The 22,705-nt window shown below is 36.0% G+C and overlaps 1 pseudogene; it reads left to right on the top strand.

Annotated features, from left to right (window-relative positions):
- Positions 1-4,149: 4,149 nt before the first annotated feature.
- Positions 4,150-6,414, top strand: LOC145714596 (V-type proton ATPase catalytic subunit A pseudogene; annotated as a pseudogene).
- Positions 6,415-22,705: the final 16,291 nt, after the last annotated feature.

Raw genomic sequence — 22,705 nt, 5'->3', positions numbered from 1 at the left:
AAAGAAACATGGGAATATACATTATGTTTGCGCAATGCACATGCTCCACCTTTCCTCATAAGTAATCATAAATTTCCCTACCCTTTTATCAAGATGTATGTAAAAGATTATTTGGATTTTTTTCTTCTGAGTCTATTCCAACATCACATTGGTTCCTTCAAATTGTATTTATTGGACTTCTTTTACTGTCCATATATCTTTATTATAAATATTATATCAAATGTAAAACTATACAATCTAAGCCAAACACACATACTATCTTTGCTCATCAATTGGACTCAATAGAGAACATATATCACTTTTAAGCTTCCCACCATTTATGTTACGATAAATTCCCCCCAACAAGGAACCTTAGGTTAAAAAATGTATATATATTCATACCTAGCAATGAGGGACTTGACATACCCAGGGCACACAAGCCAGTCATGCTGGCACTGAGGGACATAGAATAAGACTGATCATCAGTGCTTTCTGGGGAAAGATTATTGATCAAAATGGGGAAACGATAAGGAAATTTTCAACTTTAATATTTGCAGACCCTGCTCCTGGGCCCCCAGGAAAGTTACACTTTAACTTTTACCAAGGTGAGAATGACTTCAAAGCATGGGCTCTATTTCTGCCCTGACCACGCATTGTACATCTGCTTCATTAGCAAATAACCTAAAAGAAACACTTCACACTAAAGAGTAAAAATCTCCCTAATTTCCATTCCCATAACTTCAAAGCCTGCAACATTGTGCATCCTAAGCATAAGATAGTTTGCAATTTTCTGAAATGTCCTTCATCATGATGATTTGTAACTCTTGATGTAACAAAAACAAGTAAAACCTTGTATTAAACATTCTTCCTCAAAAAACAAAAACAAAAGCAAAACATTCCTTCTCTGGAGCACTGTGTTCTTTGTGAAGGTTGTGTATCCTGGGCAGCTGTCCTCACTTGAGCTAGAATAAAACTCTTCCTTTTTTAAAAAAGAATTTCTAAGTGGTTTGTTCATTTTATGTTGACAATCCCAAGTTTGCAAAGTTGGTTAAACATCCAAAAATCAATGTATAACCACATCAGTAGGTTATGGACAAAAACCAAATTATGACCTCAATAGATGGAGAGTGTATATGACAGAATTCAACACTGCTTTATAATAAAAGCAGTCAACAAACTAGGAATGGAAAATGACTTCTTCAAACTGAAAAAAGATATCTAAGAAAGACCCAGAGATAACATTACACTTAATGAAGAAAGACTGAAAGGTATCTCTGTAAGTTCATGATTAAAGAAAATATATCTCCTGTCACCATTTCTGTTTAAAATTGTACTAACAGTTCTAGTCAGTTAAATTAAGCAAAAAAAAAAAAAAAAAGAGAGAGAGAGAGAAAGACATAAATGAACATTTTACCAAAGAAGACATACAGATGGCTAACAGACACATAAGATACTCAACATCACTAAACATCAGGAAAATACAAATCAAACCACAATGAGATATCACCTAATTTTAGAATGGCTAAAATTAACAACTTTTTTCCTCAAAAAGTTAAAAGTAGAATGACTCTATGAATTATAGTTAGGTATTTACCCAGAGGATACAAAAAACACTGATTCGAAGGGACACATGCACCATGATGTTTATAGCAGCATTATCAACAATAGCCAACTTATGAAAAGAGCCCAAATGTCCATGGACTGATGAATGGATAAAGAAGGGGTGGTGTATATATATATATATATATATATATATATATATATATATATTGGAATATTACTCAGCCATCAAAAAGAATAAAATCTTGCCATTTGCAACAACATGGATGGAGCTAGTGTGTATTTTGGTAAGTGATACAAGTCAGCCAGAGAAAGACAAGTATAATCAGATTTCACTCATATGTGGAATTTAAGAAACAAAACACATGAACATCAGGGAAGAGGGGAAAAAAGGGAAGCAATCCATAAAAGACTTAACAATAGAGAACAAACTGAGGGTTGATGGAGGGGAGGTGGGTGGGATATGGGCTAAATAGGTGATGGGTATTAAGGAAGGCACTTGTGATAAGCTTTGAGTGTTACATATAAGTGATGAATCACTAAATTCTCCTGAAAGCAATATTACACTATATGTTAACTAACTAGTATTTATTTTTTAAATATTATTTCTTATTTTTTTAATGTTTGTTTATTTTTGAGAAAGAGAGAGACAAAGTGCAAGCAGGGGAGGGGCAGAGAGAGATGGAGACAGAATCCAAAGCAGGCTACAGGCTCTGGGATGTCAGCACTGAGCCCAACGTGGGGCTCAAACTCACAAGTGGTGAGATCATGACCTGAGCCCAGTCGGACGCTTAACCAACTGAGCCACCCAGGTGCCCCAACTAACTATAATTTAAATAAAAACTTAAAACAAAACAAAACAAAATGTAAAAAAAACAAAAAAGAAAGAAAAGATATCCACACAGGAAAAGAAGAAGCAAAACTATCTCTATTCATAGATGACATAATATTGTGGTCAATAAAAAACTATTAGAACTAATATAAGAGTACATTAAAGTTATAAAATACAAAATCAGATCAATTTTATTTCTATACTCTAGCAAAAGGAAACCAAAAATGAAATTTAAAAGACAACTCCATTTAAAATAGTATCTTAAAAAATTCAAACAAACATAGAAATAAATTTAAGCAAAAAAGTACAAAAGTTATACTATGAAAGCTACAAAACATTGTTGAATGAAATTAAATAAGTCCTCCAGGGGCGCCTGGGTGGCTCAGTTGGTTAAGCATTCAACTTCAGCTCAGGTCATGATTTCAGGGTTCATGGTTTCCAGCAGGGTGTCGGGCTCTGTGCCAACAGGGTGGAGCCTGGATCCTGCTTCAGATTCTGTGTCTCCCTCTCTCTCTGCCCCTTCCCCGCTCCCTCTCTCTCTCTCTCTCTCAAAAATAAATAAACATTTTAAAAATAATAATAAATTAAAGAAGTCCGCCATAAAGGAAAGACAACTCATGGTCAAAGATAAGAAAACAATATTATTAAGATTATAATACTTCCCAAATTGATCTATATATTCAATGCAATATCTATCAGCTGATTCTATGCAGAAATTTATAATATGATCTTAAAACTCATATGGAAATTCAGTGGACCCTAGAAAAGAATAAAATCTTGAAAAAATATAACAAATTTGATGGACATATATTTCCCAATGCCAAAACTTACTACAAAACTACAGTTATCAGGGCAGTGTGATACTGACAATAGTATAGATATACATATCAGGGAAATAGAATTGAGAGTTCAGAAATAAACCCTGATATTTAGTCAATTGACTTTTGATAAGGGTGACAACACAAATGGAGAAAGAAGAGTCTTGTCAACAAATGGTGCTGGGATAACTGGACATTCACATGCATGCACAATAATGTGCTGGACTCCTACTTCACATCACATACAAAAATTTGACCCCCAAAAGGATTAAAGACCTAAATGTAAGAGCTAAACTATAAAACTCTCAGAAGAAAACAATGGTACAAATTTCCTTGATCTTAGATTAGGCAATGGTTTCTTGGACATGACATCAAAAGCACAACTGAAGAAAAAATAAATTTGATATCATTAAAATTAACAAGTTTTGTGCATCAAAAGATACCATCAAGAAAGGATGTACAAAGATAATGCACAGAATAGGAAAAATACTTGAAAATCACATTTCTGATAAAGACTGGTATCAAAAAATATAAAGAACTAGGGGTGCCTGGGTGGCTCAGTCAGTTAAGTGGCCGACTTCATCTCAGGTCATGATCTCGTGGTCCGTGAGTTCGAGCCCTGTGTTGGGCTCTGTGCTGATAGCTCAGTCTGGAGCCTGCTTCTGTTTCTGTGTCTTCCTCTCTCTCTGCCACTCCCCCATTCGCGCTCTGTCTCTCTCTGCCTTTCAAAAATGAATAAATGTTAAAAAAATTTTAATAAAAAATACATAAAGAACTATTACAATTAAACAAAAAAGTCAAATAATCCAATATAAAAATAGGCAAGAATCTGGATAAGTTGTTCTTCAAAGAATATATTGACACTAACCACATGAAAAAATGCTCAACTTCATTAGCCATCAGGAAAATGTGAATCACAACCACAATGAGATACCATTTCACACCCATGAGGATGACTATAATAAGAAAAATAACCTCTGCTCCGTGATCGGTACTGCTTCTGCACCTCGCGCCCGGGCAGGTAAATTAACATGATGGATTTCTCCAAGCTACCCAAAATACTTGATGAAGGTAAAGAAAGCACATTTGGTTATGTGCATGGGGTCTCAGGACCTGTGGTTACAGCCTGTGACATGGCAGGTGCAGCCATGTATGAGCTGGTGAGAGTGGGCCACAGTGAGTTGGTTGGAGAGATTATCCGACTGGAGGGTGACATGGCTACTATCCAGGTGTATGAAGAAACCTTGGGTGTGTCTGTTGGAGATCCTGTACTCCGAACTGGTAAACCCCTCTCAGTAGAGCTTGGGCCTGGCATCATGGGAGCTATTTTTGATGGCATTCAGAGACCTTTGTCAGATATCAGCAGTCAGACCCAAAGTATCTACATTCCCGGAGGAGTAAATGTGTCTGCTCTTAGCAGAGATGTCAAATGGGATTTTACACCTTGCAAAAACCTGCGGGTTGGTAGTCACATCACTGGTGGAGATATTTATGGAATTGTCAATGAGAACTCACTCATCAAACACAAAATCATGTTACCCCCGCGAAACAGAGGAACTGTAACTTACATTGCTCCACCTGGAAATTATGATACCTCAGATGTTGTCTTGGAACTTGAATTTGAAGGTATAAAGCAAAAGTTTAGCATGGTCCAAGTGTGGCCTGTACGTCAAGTTCGGCCTGTCACTGAGAAGCTGCCAGCTAATCATCCCTTGTTGACTGGCCAGAGGGTCCTTGATGCCCTTTTTCCATGTGTACAGGGAGGAACTACTGCAATCCCGGGGGCTTTCGGCTGTGGAAAGACAGTGATATCGCAGTCTCTATCCAAGTATTCCAATAGTGATGTGATCATCTATGTAGGATGTGGTGAACGAGGAAATGAGATGTCTCAAGTCCTCCAGGACTTCCCAGAGCTCACGATGGAAGTCGATGGTAAGGTGGAATCAATTATGAAGAGGACAGCTTTGGTAGCCAATACCTCCAATATGCCTGTTGCTGCTAGAGAAGCTTCTATTTATACTGGAATTACGCTGTCAGAATATTTCCGTGACATGGGTTATCACGTCAGTATGATGGCTGACTCTACCTCTAGATGGGCGGAGGCCCTTAGAGAAATCTCTGGTCGCTTAGCTGAAATGCCTGCAGATAGTGGATATCCTGCATACCTTGGTGCCCGTCTGGCCTCTTTCTATGAGCGAGCAGGCAGGGTGAAATGTCTTGGAAATCCTGAAAGAGAAGGAAGTGTCAGCATTGTAGGAGCGGTTTCTCCACCTGGTGGTGATTTTTCTGATCCAGTTACAACCGCTACTCTTGGTATTGTTCAGGTGTTTTGGGGCTTAGATAAGAAACTAGCTCAACGTAAGCATTTCCCCTCTGTCAACTGGCTAATCAGCTATAGCAAGTACATGCGTGCGTTGGACGAGTACTATGACAAACACTTCGCAGAATTTGTTCCTCTGAGGACCAAAGCTAAGGAGATTCTGCAGGAAGAAGAAGACCTGGCAGAAATTGTACAACTTGTCGGAAAGGCTTCTCTAGCAGAAACAGATAAAATCACTCTGGAAGTAGCAAAACTTATCAAAGATGATTTCTTACAACAAAATGGGTATACTCCTTATGACAGGTTCTGCCCATTCTACAAGACAGTAGGGATGCTGTCCAACATGATTGCATTTTATGATATGGCCCGTAGAGCTGTTGAAACCACTGCACAGAGTGACAATAAAATCACATGGTCCATTATCCGTGAGCACATGGGGGAGATCCTCTATAAACTTTCCTCCATGAAATTCAAGGATCCGGTAAAAGACGGTGAAGCAAAGATCAAGGCTGACTACGCACAACTTCTTGAAGACATGCAGAATGCATTCCGTAGCCTCGAAGATTAGAACTGTGATTTCTTTCCTTCTTTTCCTCAGCAGTCTCTCCTCTGTGTATAGTTTCCTAAATTTCTCATCTCCAAACCCTTTGCTTCTTTGTTGTGCAGCTTTGAGACTAGTGCCTATGTGTGTTATCGCTTGTTCCCCTGTTTATCTGGTGGGTCTTCTATGAAACAAACATTCCTTTGTTCCAGTGTTTGAAGGGCCTCCCTGATCCTTTCTCCGAATGGTGAATGTAGTAAATATGATATATAATGGCTACACTACTGTAAACTCATATGTAGGGTGACATGCCTCCTTGTCCTAGGTTTGCCCTTGCCTCATCACCATTAAATTGTAAATGGGACTATTGCATGTACTCTCTTTGCAATAGATCTGGAGCGGAAGGCCAGATTTCTACACGTTTGACAGGTACTTTGTGAAATGACTCAATATCTATGTGGTAAGGTTATTTGCAGCTTAGCATTTTGCTAAGTAGCTGCTTTGCAGGATATAATTGCTTTTTTTAAATCATGAATGATTAATGTTCCAATTATGCATTGCCTCCCCCAGTATAAATCAGGAATGTTTATAGGAAACTGTTGGGAACTCTACTGTTTTTAAAACAGGCATTTGTGGGACTCAGCACAGTATATGAATCAGTACCCTCTAAAAAAGTGGAAAAGGAGCCAGGTGGTCAAACTTAAACATCATCTTGTTAAAGCATATTTTATTTCAGTATGAAAAATGCAGTATCAAGGACTACCCTACTACATTACTAGGAAAGTCTTTTTAAAATCACATTTAAAACAATCTCGGGGAACTTGATCCACTTCGTGTCCTTTTTCTTTTCCTCAAACATCTTAGAAGCTGAAGCTTCTAAGAATCATGTGGCAGTGTGATGGGCAGTAAAATGCCACAGAGAAGATATTCAGTAGTGGTTAAGGCTGTTTGCACCATTAAGGACCAGCTGGACTGTAGTGATTCTTGGGGCCAGAGTGGCATTACATTTTTGCAAGATAATGATGTGTGTCATGTGTTTGCATGTGTGTTTGCTCAGTGAACTTTTGAACAACCAGTTTGACAGCTTACTGGCTCAAAAGACTTTTCAGAATATCTGTAACAATAGCATAGCAGTTTTCATCCGGTTTAATAAGGATGAAATTAATTCTTTTATTTGCTAATAACAGAATCTGGGTCACGTGAAAAAAAGATAATTTCATCCTGTCTTTTAAGTATATGTTTTAAAGTAATAATTTCTGTCTTTGTGTAAGGCACACTGCAGAACAGCTCTGAGAGCAACAGTTTCTCATTAATTCTTTCTGACCAATAGTGCTGGCACCATTGCTTCCTCTTTAGGAAGAGGAAAGGGCATGTGAACATGCCTAACAACCTCAAATACCCAAATGTAATAGCATAAGTAAAGTATTTATTTTATGCCTCAGTATATTATTATTTAAATTTTTAGGTCATGTATTTCTTTTGGTCCATCAAGGAAAGTAGAGAATTCAGCAGTGGTTTGTTTCAGTCTTGCAGACTGCATGTTTTTACAGTGGTTTGCTGTTCAGGATAGATATTCTTCCATATGTAGCTTTTTTTTTTAACTTTTCCAAATATTGGAAAATATAAAAATTATGCAATGATTCGTTGAGATGTGGACTTAATGGTGCTGCTTAATCAGTTTGCTTCCAATATGGCCTCCCACCCAGAGGCCCGAAGACCAGTGGAATTGAAAAGGATTTCAAAAATGTTCTATTCCTACCTTAAATCTACCAGCAAACCAGGATTATGATAGTAATGAGTGATATGATGAAGAAAGTTTGACCAAGTTTGTTTTTTGTCATTCTGAGTTTGCAATGTAATTCTTACTCCCTTTGAAGAATGCCGATGTATGGGTGTGAAGATGCTAGAGACAGAAGATGCTCTGATACTCATTGTAAGTGTCCCTTCATCTGTATGTTGTAGAACTTCAAACTGGTCACTGATCGTATTTCTTTAGTAAGAACGTGTTAAAATTACAACAATCTTTTAAAAAGATGATGCAGTTCTATATTTATTGTGCTATGCCTGGTCCTAAGTGGAGCCAGTTAAACAAGTTTCATATGTATTTTTCCAGTGTTAAATCTCACACATTGTACCCTTTGGAAATTTCCTTCCATCCTGAAGAACGAATAGAAGAGGCCATATATATTGCCTCCTTATCCTTGAGATTTCACTATCTTTATGTTAAAAGTTGTGTATAATTGTTAAAATCTATGAAAGAATAAAAAGTGGATTTAAATTAAAAAAAAAGAAAAATAATAACAATGTTGGAAATGTGAAAAATGTAAACCATCATAAACTAATGGTGAAAATATAAAATGATGCAGTTGCTTTGAAAAGTGGTATCTTAGTCCCTCAGAGTGTTAAATATAAAGTTAGCATATGATCTAACAATTCCACCCCTATGTATATGCTCAAAACTAATGAAAGTATATGTATGCAAAAACTTGTACATAAATATTCATATGTGAGGAATGTTCAGAACAGCACTATTCACAAAAGCCAAAAAGTGGAAACATCACAGACATCAATCAACTAATGAGGGGATGAATAAAATGTGATATATCAATACAAATGGATATTTTTGGCAATAAAAATTAACGAAATAGTCAGAGATGCTATAACATGAATGAACATAAACATTCTAAGTGAAATAAGTCAATCACAAAGGACATTTATTGTATGGTTCCATTTTATTAAATGTCTAAAATGGACAAATCTATGGAAACAGAGGGTAAATTACTATCTGAGTGTAGAATTACTGAATTCTAGCGAGGATTGGGTGTTGGGCAGTGATGTCTAATTGATGAAGAGTTTTCTGTTGAGTAATAAAAATATTCTAAAATAGATTGTAGTGATTTCCGTACAACTCTGTGAATATACTAAAAGCCACTGAACTTTATACTTTAAATTGATGAATCATAAGGTATACAAACTATATTTCAATAGTGCTTTTTAAAAAAGATAACTGACATACCAGAAGAAAATATCTGCAACATATATGACTCAGGATTAACATAAAAATTAAATAAAATACTTGTACAATAAAAAAAGAAACAATCCTATATACATGTAGGTAAACAATATGAAAAGAAAATCCAACAAATATCTGAGCAAAGAATTAACCTCACTAATTAGAAGGGAAATCTAAATTAACCCAATAATGAGATATCATTTTCTAATGTCCACAAGAGTAGAAAATACTACAAAAGATTGATAATATATCGTTTGGGTGAAGTTATGGAAAAATGTGCATTCTTACTTACTGGGAAAACTGTTCTGGAGTGTGACTGAGCAACACATATCAAAATTTAAAACATTCTTATAATGTAACTTGGTTATTCAATTTGTTGGTTTTTAGCCTACAGAAACATGTCACCTAATATACAGGAATATATATATAAGAATACTTTCACTGCAGCATTAATTTGAAACAGTGAAACAGTTTTTAAAAATATTATTAAGGAATTTTAAAACAAAATATGGTATAACTTCACTATGGAATATTGGGAATGGTTTAAAAGACTAGGATAGAGTATCATGTCATCTGCAAAGAGTGAAAGTTTGACCTCCTCCTGGCCAATTTGGATGCCTTTTATTTCTTTGTGTTGTCTGATTGCTGAGGCTAAGACTTCCAATACATGGCTTCTTAAAAATCTTTTTAATGTTTATTTATTTTTGAGAAAGAGAGACAGAGCATGAGTGGGGGAGGAGCAGACAGAGAAGGAGACACAGAATCCAAAGCAGGGTTCAGGCTCTGAGCTGTCAGCACAGAACCTGATGCGGGGCTCAAACCCATGAACCATGAGATCATGACCTGAGCTGAAGTCACATGCTTAATCGACTGAGCCACCCAGGGGCCCCTCAATAAATGTTGAATAACAATGGCAAGAGTGGCCATCCCTGTCTTGTTCCTGACCTTAGGGGGAAAGCTCTCAGTTTTTCCCCATTGAGGATAATATTAGTGTTGGGTCATTCATATATGGCTTTTGTGATCTCGAGGTATGATCCTTCTATCCCTACTTTCTTGAGGGTTTTTATTAAGAAAGGATGCTGTATTTTGTCAAATGCTTTCTCTGTATCTATTGAGAGGATCATGTGGTTCTTGTCCTTTCTTTAATTGATGATGAATCACATTGATTGTTTTGCAGATATTGAACCAGCCCTGCATTCCAGGTATAAATTCCACTTGGTCATGGTGAATAATTTTTGTAATGTATTGTTGGATCTGATTGATTAATATCTTGTTGAGGATTTTTGCATCCATCTTCATCAGGGAAATTGGTCTATAGTTTTCCTTTTTATTGGGGTCTTTGTCTGGTTTTGGAATCAAGGTATTGCTAGAAACTGATCCATGAATTCAGCAAAGTCACAGGATATATAAAATCAATGCACAGAAATCAGTTGCACCCCTGTACACCAACAATGAAGCAACAGAAAGAGAAATCAAGGAATCGATCCCATTTACAATTGCACCAAAACCCCTAAAATACCTAGCAATAAATATAACCAAAGAGGTGAAAAATCTATACACTGAAAACTCTAGAAAGCTTATGAAAGAAATTGAAGAAGACACAAAAAAATGGAAAAAGATTCCATGCTCCTGGATAGGAAGAACAAATATTGTTAAAATGTTGATACTACCCAAAGCAATCTACATATTCAATGCAATCCCTATCAAAATAGCACCAGCATTCTTCACAGAGCTACAACAGACAATCCTATAATTTGTATGAAACCAGAAAAGACTCTGAATAGCCAAAGCAATCTTGAAAAAGAAAACCAAAGCAGAAGGCATCACAATCCCAGACTTCAAGCTGTGTTACAAAGCTGTAATCATCAAGACAGTATGATACTGGCACAAAAATGACACTCAGATCAATGAAACAGAATAGAGAGCCCAGAAATGGTCCCACAAACGTATAGCTAACTAACCTTTGACACAGCAGGAAAGAATATCCAACGGAATAAAGACAGTCTCTTCGGCAAGTGGTGATGGGAAAATTGGACAGCGACATACAGAAAAATGAACCTGGACCACTTTCTTATGCCATACACAAAAGTAAACTCAAAATGGATGATAGACCTAAATGTAAGACAGGAAGTCATCGAAATCCTTGAGGAGAAAGCAGGCAAAACTCCCTTTGACCTTGGCCGCAGCAACTTCTTACTCAACACGTCTCCAGAGGTAAGGGAAACAAAAGCAAAAATGAATTATTGGGACCTAATCAAAATAAAAAAGCTTCTGCACAGTGAAGGAAACAATCATCAAACTAAAAAGCAACCAACGGAATGGGAAAAGATATTTGCAAATGGCATACCAGATAAAGGGTTAGTATCCAAGATCTATAAAGAACTTATGAAACTCAACACCCAAAAAACAAATAATCCAGTGAAGAAATGGGCAAAAGACATGAATAAACACTTTTATACAGAATACATCCAGATGGCTAACAAACACATGAAAAAATGCTCAACATCCCTCATCATCAGGGAAATACAAATCAAAACCACAATGAGATACCACTTCACACCTGTCAGAATGGCTAAAATTAACATCTCAGGAAACAACAGGTGTTGGCGAGGACGTGGAGAAAGGGGAACACATTTTCACTGTTGGTGGAAATGCAAACGGGTGCAGCCACTTTGGAAAACAGTATGTAGGTTCCCTAAAAAATTAAAAGTAGAACTACCCTATGGCCCAGCAACTGCACTACTAGATATTTATCCAAATGATACAGGAGTGCTGTTTTGAAGGGAAACATGCACCCAATGTTTATAGTAACACTATTGACAATAGCCAAAGTATGGAAAAAGCCCAAATGTCCATCAACTGATGAATGGATAAAGAAGATGTGGTATATATATATATATATATATATATATATATATATATATATATATTGGTATATATATATCGGTATATATATATTGGTATATTACTCCATGACCAAAAAAATGAAATGTTGCCATTTGCAACCACATGGATAGAACTAGATTGTACTATGCTAAGTGAAGTAAGTCAGAGAAAGACAAATAGATGACCTTGTTCATATGAGGACTTTAAGATACAAAACAGATGAACATAAGGGAAGGGAAGCAAAAATAATAGAAGTCAGGGAGGGGGACAAAACATAAGACACTCTTAAATATGGAGAACAAACAGAAGGTTACTGGAGGGGTTGTGGGAGGGTGGACGGGCTAAATGGGTAAAGGGCATTAAGGAATCTACTCCTGAAATCATTGTTGCACTATATGCTAACTTGGATGTAAATTTAAAAAATAAATAAAATAAAAATTAAAAAAGACTAAGATAAAGACTTAGATAAACTAAGCTATTACTTTTGGAGAAGTAGCTGTGATTAGAGATGATAGTCAAGTGAAATATTACATAAATAGATATAGATGTATAGATATATAATCATTTAAACCACTTTGAGTATACAGTTCCGTGGCATTAATTGCATTTACAATGCTCTGCAACCATCACCACCATCCATTTCCATAACTTTTTTATCTTCTCAAACTGAAACTCTGTATCCATTAAAAAACAAAAACAAAAACAAAAATTCAACATTCTTTCATTCAGCCCTGACAACCACCACTCTGTCTTTATGAATATGACTACTCTAGATACTTCATATAACTGAAATCTTATAATATGTGTCCCTTTGTATCTGGCTTACTTCACTTACCATAATATCTTAAAGGTTCATCATGTTGTAGCATTTGTCAGATTTCATTTCTTTTTAAGGCGAATAATATTATACTATATAAATATACCACAGTATGTCTATCCATATGTCTGTCATGTACATTTGTATTGTTACCACCTTTTGGCTATTGTGTATAAACCAGTTATGAACAGTTTCTCAAGTATCTGTTCAAGTCCCTGCATCCAGTAATGGAATTGCTGAATCATAAGGTAATTCTATTATTTTTTAGCAACTGTCATAAGGTTTTCCACATCAACTGCACCATTGTGCATTCCCAATGACACAGCACAGGGTTCCAATCTGTCCACATCCTCAATAAAACTCATTTTTTTTGTTTTATTTACTTATTTGTTAATAGCTATCCTAATGGTTATGCTATTGTATCTCATTTTGGTTTTGATTTACACTTACCTACTGATTAATGATGTTGAGCATCTTTTCATGTACTAATTGGCCATCTATATATCTTCTTTGCAGAAATGTCTACACAAGTGCTTTGCCTAGTTTTTAATTTGTTTTGATTTTTTGTTATTGTTGAGTTATAGGAATTCTTTATATTTGCTGAATATTAATATCTTAGCAGATATATGCTTTGCAAATATTTTCTCCCCTTCTGCACATCACCTTTTCACTCTGGCCTTACAAGAGTACTAAAGGAAATTCTTCAAGTTTAAAGAAAAGGACACTAAAGAACATGGGGCATCTTGAGCGTAGGACTCTTTATTTCAGCTCAGGTCATGATCTCACAGTTCATTTGTGGGTTTGAGCTCCACAATGACAATGCAGAGCCTGCTTCTGATTCTTGGGATTCTCTCTCTCTCTCTCCCCCAAAATAAATAAACTTTAAAAAAGGACACTAAATTTATGGCCAACTAATCTTTGACAAAGCAGGAAAGAATAGCCAATGGAAAAAAAGACAGTCTCTTTAAGAAATGGTGCTGGGTGAACTGGACAGCCATATGCAGAAGAATGAAACTAGACCACTTTCTTACACCATTCACAAAAATAACTCAAAATGGATGAAGGACCTGAATGTGAGACAGGAAACCATCAAAACCCTAGAGGAGAAAGCAGGAAAAAACCTCTCTGACCTCAGCCCCAGAAATTTCTTACTTGACACATCTCCAAAAGCAAGGGAATTAAAAGCAAAAATGAACTATTGGGACCTCATCAAGATCAAAAGCTTCTGCACTGCAAAGTAAACAATCAACCAAACTAAAAGGTAACTGACAGAATGGGAAAAGATATTTGCAAATGACATATCAGACAAAGGGCTAGTATCCAAAGTCTATAAAGAGCTCACCAAACTCCACACCCAAAAAACAAACAATCCAGTGAAGAAATGGGCAGAGACATGAATAGACACATTTCTAAAGAAGACATCCAGATGGCCAACAGACACATGAAAAGATGCTCAACGTCGCTCCTGATCAGAGAAATACAAATCAAAACCACACTCAGATACCACCTTATGCCCGTCAGAGTGGCTAAAATGAACAAATCAGGAGACTATAGATGCTGGCGAGGATGTGGAGAAATGGGAACCCTCTTGCACTGTTGGTGGGAATGCAAACTGGTGCAGCCGCTCTGGAAAGTGGTGTGGAGTTTCCTCAAAAAATTAAAAATAGATCTACCCTATGACCCAGCAATAGCACTACTAGGAATTTACCCAAGGGATGCAGGAGTGCTGATGCATAGGGGCACTTGTACCCCAATGTTTATAGCAGCACTTTCAACAATAGCCAAATTGTGGAAAGAGCCTAAATGTCCATCCACTGATGAATGGATAAAGAAGTTGTGATTTATATATACAATGGAATACTACTTGGCAATGAGAAAGAATGAAATATGGCCTTTTGTAGCAATGCGGATGGAACTGTAGAGTGTCATGCTAAGTGAAATAAGTCATACAAAGACAGATACCATCTGTTTTCACTCTTATGTGGATCCTGAGAAACTTAACAGAAGACCATGGGGGAGGGGAAGGAAAAAAAAAGTTAGAGAGGGAGGGATCCAAAGCATAAGAGACTCCTAAAAACTGGGAATAAACTAAGGGTTGATGGGGGGTAAGGGGGGTGGTGGTGATGGGCATTGAGGAGGGCACCTGTTGGGACGAGCACTGGGTGTTGTATGGAAACCAATTTGACAATACATTTCATATTTTAAAAAATCTAAAAAAATAATAAAAAATAAAAAACAAAAAAAATAAAAATAAAAAAGAACCAAAGAGCAACATTAAAGCATATAAAAGTATAAATATCAATGATAATGGTTAATATATAGACAAATACAGAATAATGTAATACTATAATTATGTATTTATATATATGTATGTAATTACACATATATGTATATGTAATTATACTTTTAACCCTAGAATAAAAGTTTAAGGACAAAAATATAACAAATAACCATAACCATAAAAATTTATTGATGAATACCAAATATAAGAAGTAATTCTGACATCAGTTACAAAGTGTGGGGAGGGAGTAAAACTGTACAATTTTTTTATGCAATTGAAGTTAAGTTGTTATCACCTTAAAATATACTTTTATCACTATAAAAATGTTTATGTAAATTATAAGGATCTTTGTGATTACATCAGTCTCACCTGGATAATCCAGGATAATCTCCTCATCCTCAGAACCTTAACTGAATCAACTCTGCAAAGTCTCTTTTGCCATATAAGGTAATATTCACAGGTTCTAGAGATTAGGATGTAGATATCTTTGGGAGGCCATTATTCAGATTACCAAACATAGTATCACAAGATGTTTTAGTCCTCCTTATTAACCCAACCTCCTTTCCTTTTAAGGCTGCTTATAACTGCCCAATATTTGTGGCTAACTCTGACTTAACTGTCAATTTTATAAGAGACTCACTTTATATTTAAGGACACACACAGACTGAAAGCGAAGAGATGGAAAAAGATATTCCATTCAAATGGTAACTAAAAGAGAGTAGGGGTGTCTATACTAATATAAGACACAAGTTTAAGTTGAGTTTAAGTCAAAAATTGTCATATGATAAAGGGTTAATTCTCCCCTTTTGGATAATCATTACCTTTGGAGGGAAGTAAGAGGATATTGAAAAGCAAGAAGCACATTAGGGACTCCAGAGGTATTGGAAATATTATATCCCTGACTAGGTAGTGGTTATTTTGATGCTTATTTTATAATTATCCATTATACCATATACATTATGTTTCATACATCCTCCTGTATATATGTTATATTTCCAAATAACAAGTTGTATTTAATGCCTATAATGCTATGATAGGGTGATCACAGGGAGCTATTGAGACAAAAGGGAAGATCTAACTCAGATTGTAGACAGGAGAAGAGATATGGTTAGGGAAGCCTCCCGAGATAAAAATGTCATTTTTCTACACTTACTGACTCTCCCCTACACTTGGGATAAAGACTCTTTAGAAAGCATAAATAATCATGCATGACTTGTCTCTGGTGCCCTTTAGAGCATTAACTCTCACCACTCTGGCTCTGTCCACTCCATTCCAGACACACTAAACTATTTGATACTTGAAGCTTCTTAACAAACCTTGCTTTTGTTAGCTTCCAGGTCTTTAGTCATATTGCTCCTTCTGCTGGAACTGATTTTCTTCCCTGATCTTGCTAATTCCACCTCATCCTTCACTAGAAATTATGCTTTAGATGGGTAAGATTTGTATCTGTTTTATTTAATACTCTGTTTTCAGCACTTAGAACAGTGCTTGGTACAGAGTAAGTGCTCAATCAATATTTAATAGATAAGCTTGAATCAATGAATCCATCCCTTTAAAATTTAGCTCAAACATTTAATTTTCCAGGAAGTTTCTCTGTAATTCCATAGGATGGGTTTCATGCAGTGGCTTCCACAGGACCAGGTGCTTCCCCTTATCACCGTGTGTATCACATAATACTGTCTTTGTCTTTATGCCTCTCTAAATCAAGCGCTTGTGGGGCAGAGATCAGAATGTTTTTATTCTTGCTAGCATTCTCCCGTCCCCTAGCAAATATGACCATTCCTGAAAGAGTGCAGGCAGTCAGGAAACGTTAGTTGAATGTATGGAAAGGAGGCAGACATAAAATGCTGAAACTTGAAGGATGAGTAGAAAGCAGCAAGACAGCTGGTATGAAAGAGACTAGTATACTAAGGCAAGTACAAGTATTTCAGTGATTTTTGCCTGTCTCACTTATAGACTGTGAGCTTCTTGAGGACAAACATATCAATGACAAGGATAATGCCTTTTACATCAGAATTCAGTCAACATTTTTTTTTTGAGGATCTACTGTGTCTTACATATTATTCTATGTATCTGGGATGCATTGATTAAACAGAGTCTCTATTTTCATGGGACTTCTTCTAGTCTGGGATACAGACAGTAACAAATGAACAAACAAATGTAAGTCAGCAATACCTTTTGAAGAAAAAATAAACCCAGGAAAGGGAGTAGAGGATTATGGGGATGCTATTTCAGATATGGTGATTAATATCTCCCAAACCTAGAACACTGCCTTGCATGTGGTAGGCACTCAATCTATACTGAATGGGTAAATTAATAATGAAAGGTAGATAAGGAAAAAGAAATAAACACAGAAAAAGGTAGACTATTCCTAATCTTAAAATAAAACACAGGGCAGTCTTACTAAGTAAGACTATGTTTTCATAATTTTCCAGTCTTATATTCCCATAAAGAGTCCTCTGGAAGTGGTTACGTTGACTCATTTCTTTCTCTTTGAGATGAAGAGCCACATCCTGGAACTTTGCCCTGTCCTAAAACAATAGGTAAAATCCCATAGCTTGACTACATAATGAAGGTCAAAAGCTTCCGTATTAGTGAATAGTGGATAGGCAGGAAAGGGGTTACAGTCTCTTAATGTCCCTCATTCATAAAGGGAAAAGTCATAAGAAGAGGCAACACAGTGGGAAAAGCATACTGCTCTGTCAGGAGGCTTACCTTATAGTGTTCATTTTCCCAGCTATGTCATGAAGATACATAGAGCTAAAAACAGAAAACACACTTGGCTAACATAGTAACATCACTGTTAGGAAGAATCTAGAAATTAACTCATAAATAGTGACTATGTAACAGGATGAGACTAGGTGCCTGAGATACAGAGCTGGGTTATGGAGACTCTACAGGAAAGACAGGCTACAGAAAATAGCTGAGGTTAAACTGAGGTACCAAGGCTGAATATGAGGAAAGCCAGAGGGAAAATTTGCTCACCTGGAGTCTGATTTTCAGAAACTCAGCAGTCTTCGCCATTACCAGTGCTCCTTTCAGAAGGAAACTGGGGAGTAGGAAATACTGAGGTAGATAAAAATAGGCCATGGATGAAACCAGCCCTTCTCTAAAGTTCCATGGGAAGGAAAGCCAGGATGGACTCTTCTCTGTGCCTATGCTGAAGAGATATCACCAACAATGTTTGGACTTAGGTTTTCTATACTCCTCCTGCATTGAGTAATAATTTCTGATAGACATAAGTCCCACACAATCCTGAAACTCCTCTTTGTATGTGGGATACAGGAGGGGGTGGAGGCAGCATTCTTCATTTGGAAAAGCACCAGCCCTGTCTGCCCCTTTTATCTTTAAAACCTTTTCTCATCCAAGGGTAATTTGTCCTCCACTGTTATCAAACTCTAGAATCATTTGAAAACAATTCATTCAACATATTTTGAATACCTATATAAGGTCAGACCATGAATAAAGACAAAAGACTCAGTCCTGCCTTCAAAAAAAGTCACAATCTAGTACAGAGATCTCAACTCCTTATGTACATCAGGAATGCTATGCCCCAATTCTAGAGATTGGAATTCAATTAGTCTGGGGTAGGGATTAGACATCCTCATATTTTAAAACTTTCATAGGTAATTCTGATTTTCAACCAAGATTGAAAACTATTGGTCGTATGCATTGAATCTCAAAGTATGGTTCTCAGAGCAGCAGCAGCAGCAGCATAATATGAAACTTGATTTAAAAATGCCAATTCTCACCCCCCCCAATGTACTGAATCAGAAACAATGAAATGGAGCCCAGAAATATGTATTTTAACTAGCCATCCAAGTGATTCTGATGCATGTTTAGCTTTGTATAATATAACATTGTTATATTGGCTTTTTAAAAATTAGGAACCACAGTAAAAAGTACATTTTACATTACAGAGCAATAATATACACATTTGGAATTAAAAACTTCATAAAACTGGGGCGCCTGGGTGGCTCAGTCAGTTAAGCATCCAACTTCGGCTCAGGTCATGGTCTCACGGTTCATGGGTTTGAGCCCCACATCAGGGTCTGTGCTGACAGCTCAGAACCTGGAGCCTGCTTTGGATTTTGTGTCTCCCTCTCTTTCTGCCTTCTGCTCACACTCGGTCTCTCTCTGTCTCTCAAAAATAAATAAAAATGTTAATTTTTTTAAAAAAAACTTCATAAAACAATACCTAACTTTACTGAAAGCAATGCACCAATACTTACTATCATATTTCATTATATTTTAATTTTTTTAAATATTTACTGATGCTAGATCAACATCCTTCATGGTAAAGTAAGGACCACGGTGAACCCATCCTTCCACAGGAACAAAGAAATTCCTGGAAAAATAGCTAAAGTCAACCAATAATTTTAGAACTCTGGAAATTAGCCAACCCCTCAGAACAAACAAAATCATTTATCCAAAAGAAACTATTGAACCTCAGTAAGACAGCAGGAACTGTGGTGTTTTAACAAGGCTATTCCTATATCCTCTCCTTTTGCACCTCAGAAATAAACAGCAGAAAGATAAAAATATTTTTTTAAAAAAAACTGGAAAGCAGTGATCTGATACCAGAGCTGTTACCATAGTGTCCAGTCTACAACAATAAATTATATTAAAAGTAAAGAAACAAAAAAAGTATACCATATACACAGGGGAAAACAACAGAAAATCTCCCTGAGGGGGACCAGATGTTGAACTTAGTAGACAAAGACTTTATTTTTTTATACACTGTGTAGTTTCAATGAATTAGACAAAGACTTTAAATAATTTATTATTAATATGTTCAACGAAAACATGGTTAAAAATTCAAAGAAAGTATGACAACCATGTTTCACCAAAATATTGAATAATAATAAAAAGATAAAAATAATGTAAGATCCACATATGAGTGAAAACATACACTATCTGTCTTTCTCTGCCTGACTTATTTCACTTAGACCATGGGGGAGGGGAAAGGAAAAAAAAGTTACAGAGAGGGATAGAGCCAAACCATAAGAGACTCTTAAGGACTGAGAACAAATTGAGGGTTGATGGGTGGTGGAAGGGAGAGGAGAAAGTGGGTGATGGGCATGGAGTAGGGCACTTCTTTGGGATGAGCACAGGGTGTTGTATGGAAACCAATTTGAAAATAAATTATATTATAAATAATAAATAAATAAATAAATAATACAATTTAAAAGGCTCAAATATAAATGCTGGAGGTGAAAAGTACAATAAATTAAACAAAATTCACTGAAAGGCTCAATACCAGATTTAAGCTGGCAGAAGAAAGAATCAGCAAACTTGAGGATAGATCAATTGTGAGCCATCAGGAAGAGAAAAAAAAAAAGAATAGTAAACAGAGACTCAGGAATCTGTGGGACATCATCAGCTATACCAACACATACATAATGGGAGTCCAAGAAACAGAGGAGAAAGAAGAGGGAAGAAAGAATATTTAAAGAAATAATTGTCTAAAACTCCCCAAATTTGATGTAAAACATTAATTTGCACATCTACAAACTCAATCAAATCAAAATAGGATAAAGTCAAAGAGATGCAAAACTATCCATATCATTTTCAAACTGTAGAATGCCAAGAAAAGTTGCAAAAGAAAGAAAAATGACTCATCACATATGAAAGATCCTCAGGATTAACAGCTGTCTCCTCATCAAGAACCATGGAGGCAGAATACAGTGGGGTGACATATTTAAAGTAGTTAAAGAAAGACTGTCAACCAAGAATTCTATGTCCAGCAAAACTATCTTTCATAAATGAAAGACACATTAAGAAACTCTCAGGTAAACAAAAACTGGGAATTTGTTGCTAGCAGATGAGTCCTACAAAAAATACTAAAGGGAGCCCATCAGTCTCAAATTAAAAAAAAAAAAAACACACTAGACACTAACTCAAATTCACATTAAGAAGTAAAGGGCGCCAGTGAAGGTAATGGCATAGGTAAATGTACAAGACAGTATAAATGTATTTTTGTTTATAATATTTTTATTCTATGAATGTAAAACACAACTGCATAAAGCAATAATTATAATACTTGTTGATGGGCCTATAATGCATGAAAATGTAATTTGTTTGAAATAAAAACCAAAGGAGAGGGTAGGAAACAGAGATATATTGAAGAAAAGATTTTATATACTATTGAAATTAAATTAATATTAATCTGAATAACATTGTTTTAATATAATTTGTTGTCAAATTGGCTTCCATACAACACCCAGTGCTCATCCCAACAAGTGCCCTCCTCAATGCCCATCACCCACTTTCAGTCATAGAAAGACAGATACCATAAGTTTTCACTCATATGTGGATCTTGAGAAACTTAACAGAAGACCATGGGGGAGGGGAAGGGGAAAAAAGTTACAGAGAGAGAGGGAGGCCAACCATAAGATGGGTGAATAACATTGCTTTAAATTAAGATGTTAATTGTAATCAACACTGAAAACACTAGTAAAATCATTCAAAATCATAGTAAAAGAACAAAGAAGAGAATTAATATGGTACACTAGAAAATATCCATTTAATATAGAACAGGATAAATGGAGGAATCGATAAATAAAAAAAGACATAAGACATACACAGAAGAATAGCACACATAAATCCCATTTAAAAGTAATAACAGTAAGTGTAAATGGAGCACAAAAAGCAATCATAATGCAGAGACTGGCAAAATGGATTAAAAAAACATGATCTAACTTATCCTGTCAAGAGACACACTTTGATTCAAAGACACAAAATGTGTGAAAGTAAATGGACAGAAAATTATATACTATGCAAACAGTAAAAAAAATAATAATAATAACACAGAATTGGAGTGGTTACATTAAAATCAGACAAAATAGATTTTAAGGAGGGGTGCCCAGGCGCCTCAGTCAGTTGAGCGTCCAACTTCAGCTCAGGTCATGATCTCATGGTTCATGAGTTCAAGCCACATGCTGGGCTCTGTGCTGACAGCTCAGAGCCTGGAGCCTGCTTCGGTGTGTGTGTGTGTGTGTGTGTGTTTGTGTGTGTCCCTTTCCCGCTTGTGTGTTCTATCTCTCTCTCTCTTTCTTTTCTTTTTAAAATACTGGTTAAAAAATGGGGAGCGCCTGGGTGGCTCAGTCAGTTAAGCATCCAACTTCTGCTCAGGTCATGATCTCACAGTTGGTGAGTTCGAGCCACACATTGGGCTAGCTACTGTCAGTGCAGAGACCAATTTGGATCCTCTGCCTCCCTCTCTCTCTCTGCCCTTCCCTTGTTCTCTCTCTCTCCAAAAAACAATTTAAAAAATAGATTCTCAGGAAAAATTGTTACTAGAGACATTGATAAAAGGTTCAATTCATTATAAAGAATTAACAAATAGAATGTACATATGTCTATAGAAAAATCCCCAAAATACATGAAGAAAAACTGACATAAATAAAGACAGAGAATGGTGACAGTAATATTTCAGACTTTAATACCCCAGTTTCAATAATGGCTGGAACAACTAGGCAGATAATTAACACAGATATAGAAGACTTGAACAATACTATAAATCAAATTGACCTAAAAGATATCCATAGAATATTCCACTCAACAATAATAAATAATTCTTTTCAAGTGCACACAGAATATTATCCAAGAAAAATAATATACTAGGTAATAAAAAATCTGTGTATTTAAAAAATGTG

The sequence above is a fragment of the Panthera onca genome, chromosome X (genome assembly GCF_046562875.1).
Source record: "Panthera onca isolate mPanOnc1 chromosome X, mPanOnc1 haplotype 2, whole genome shotgun sequence".
NCBI lineage: Eukaryota > Metazoa > Chordata > Mammalia > Carnivora > Felidae > Panthera > Panthera onca.
The sequence above is the reverse complement of the archived record's forward strand: the minus strand, read 5'-3'. Positions and strand labels throughout refer to the sequence as shown.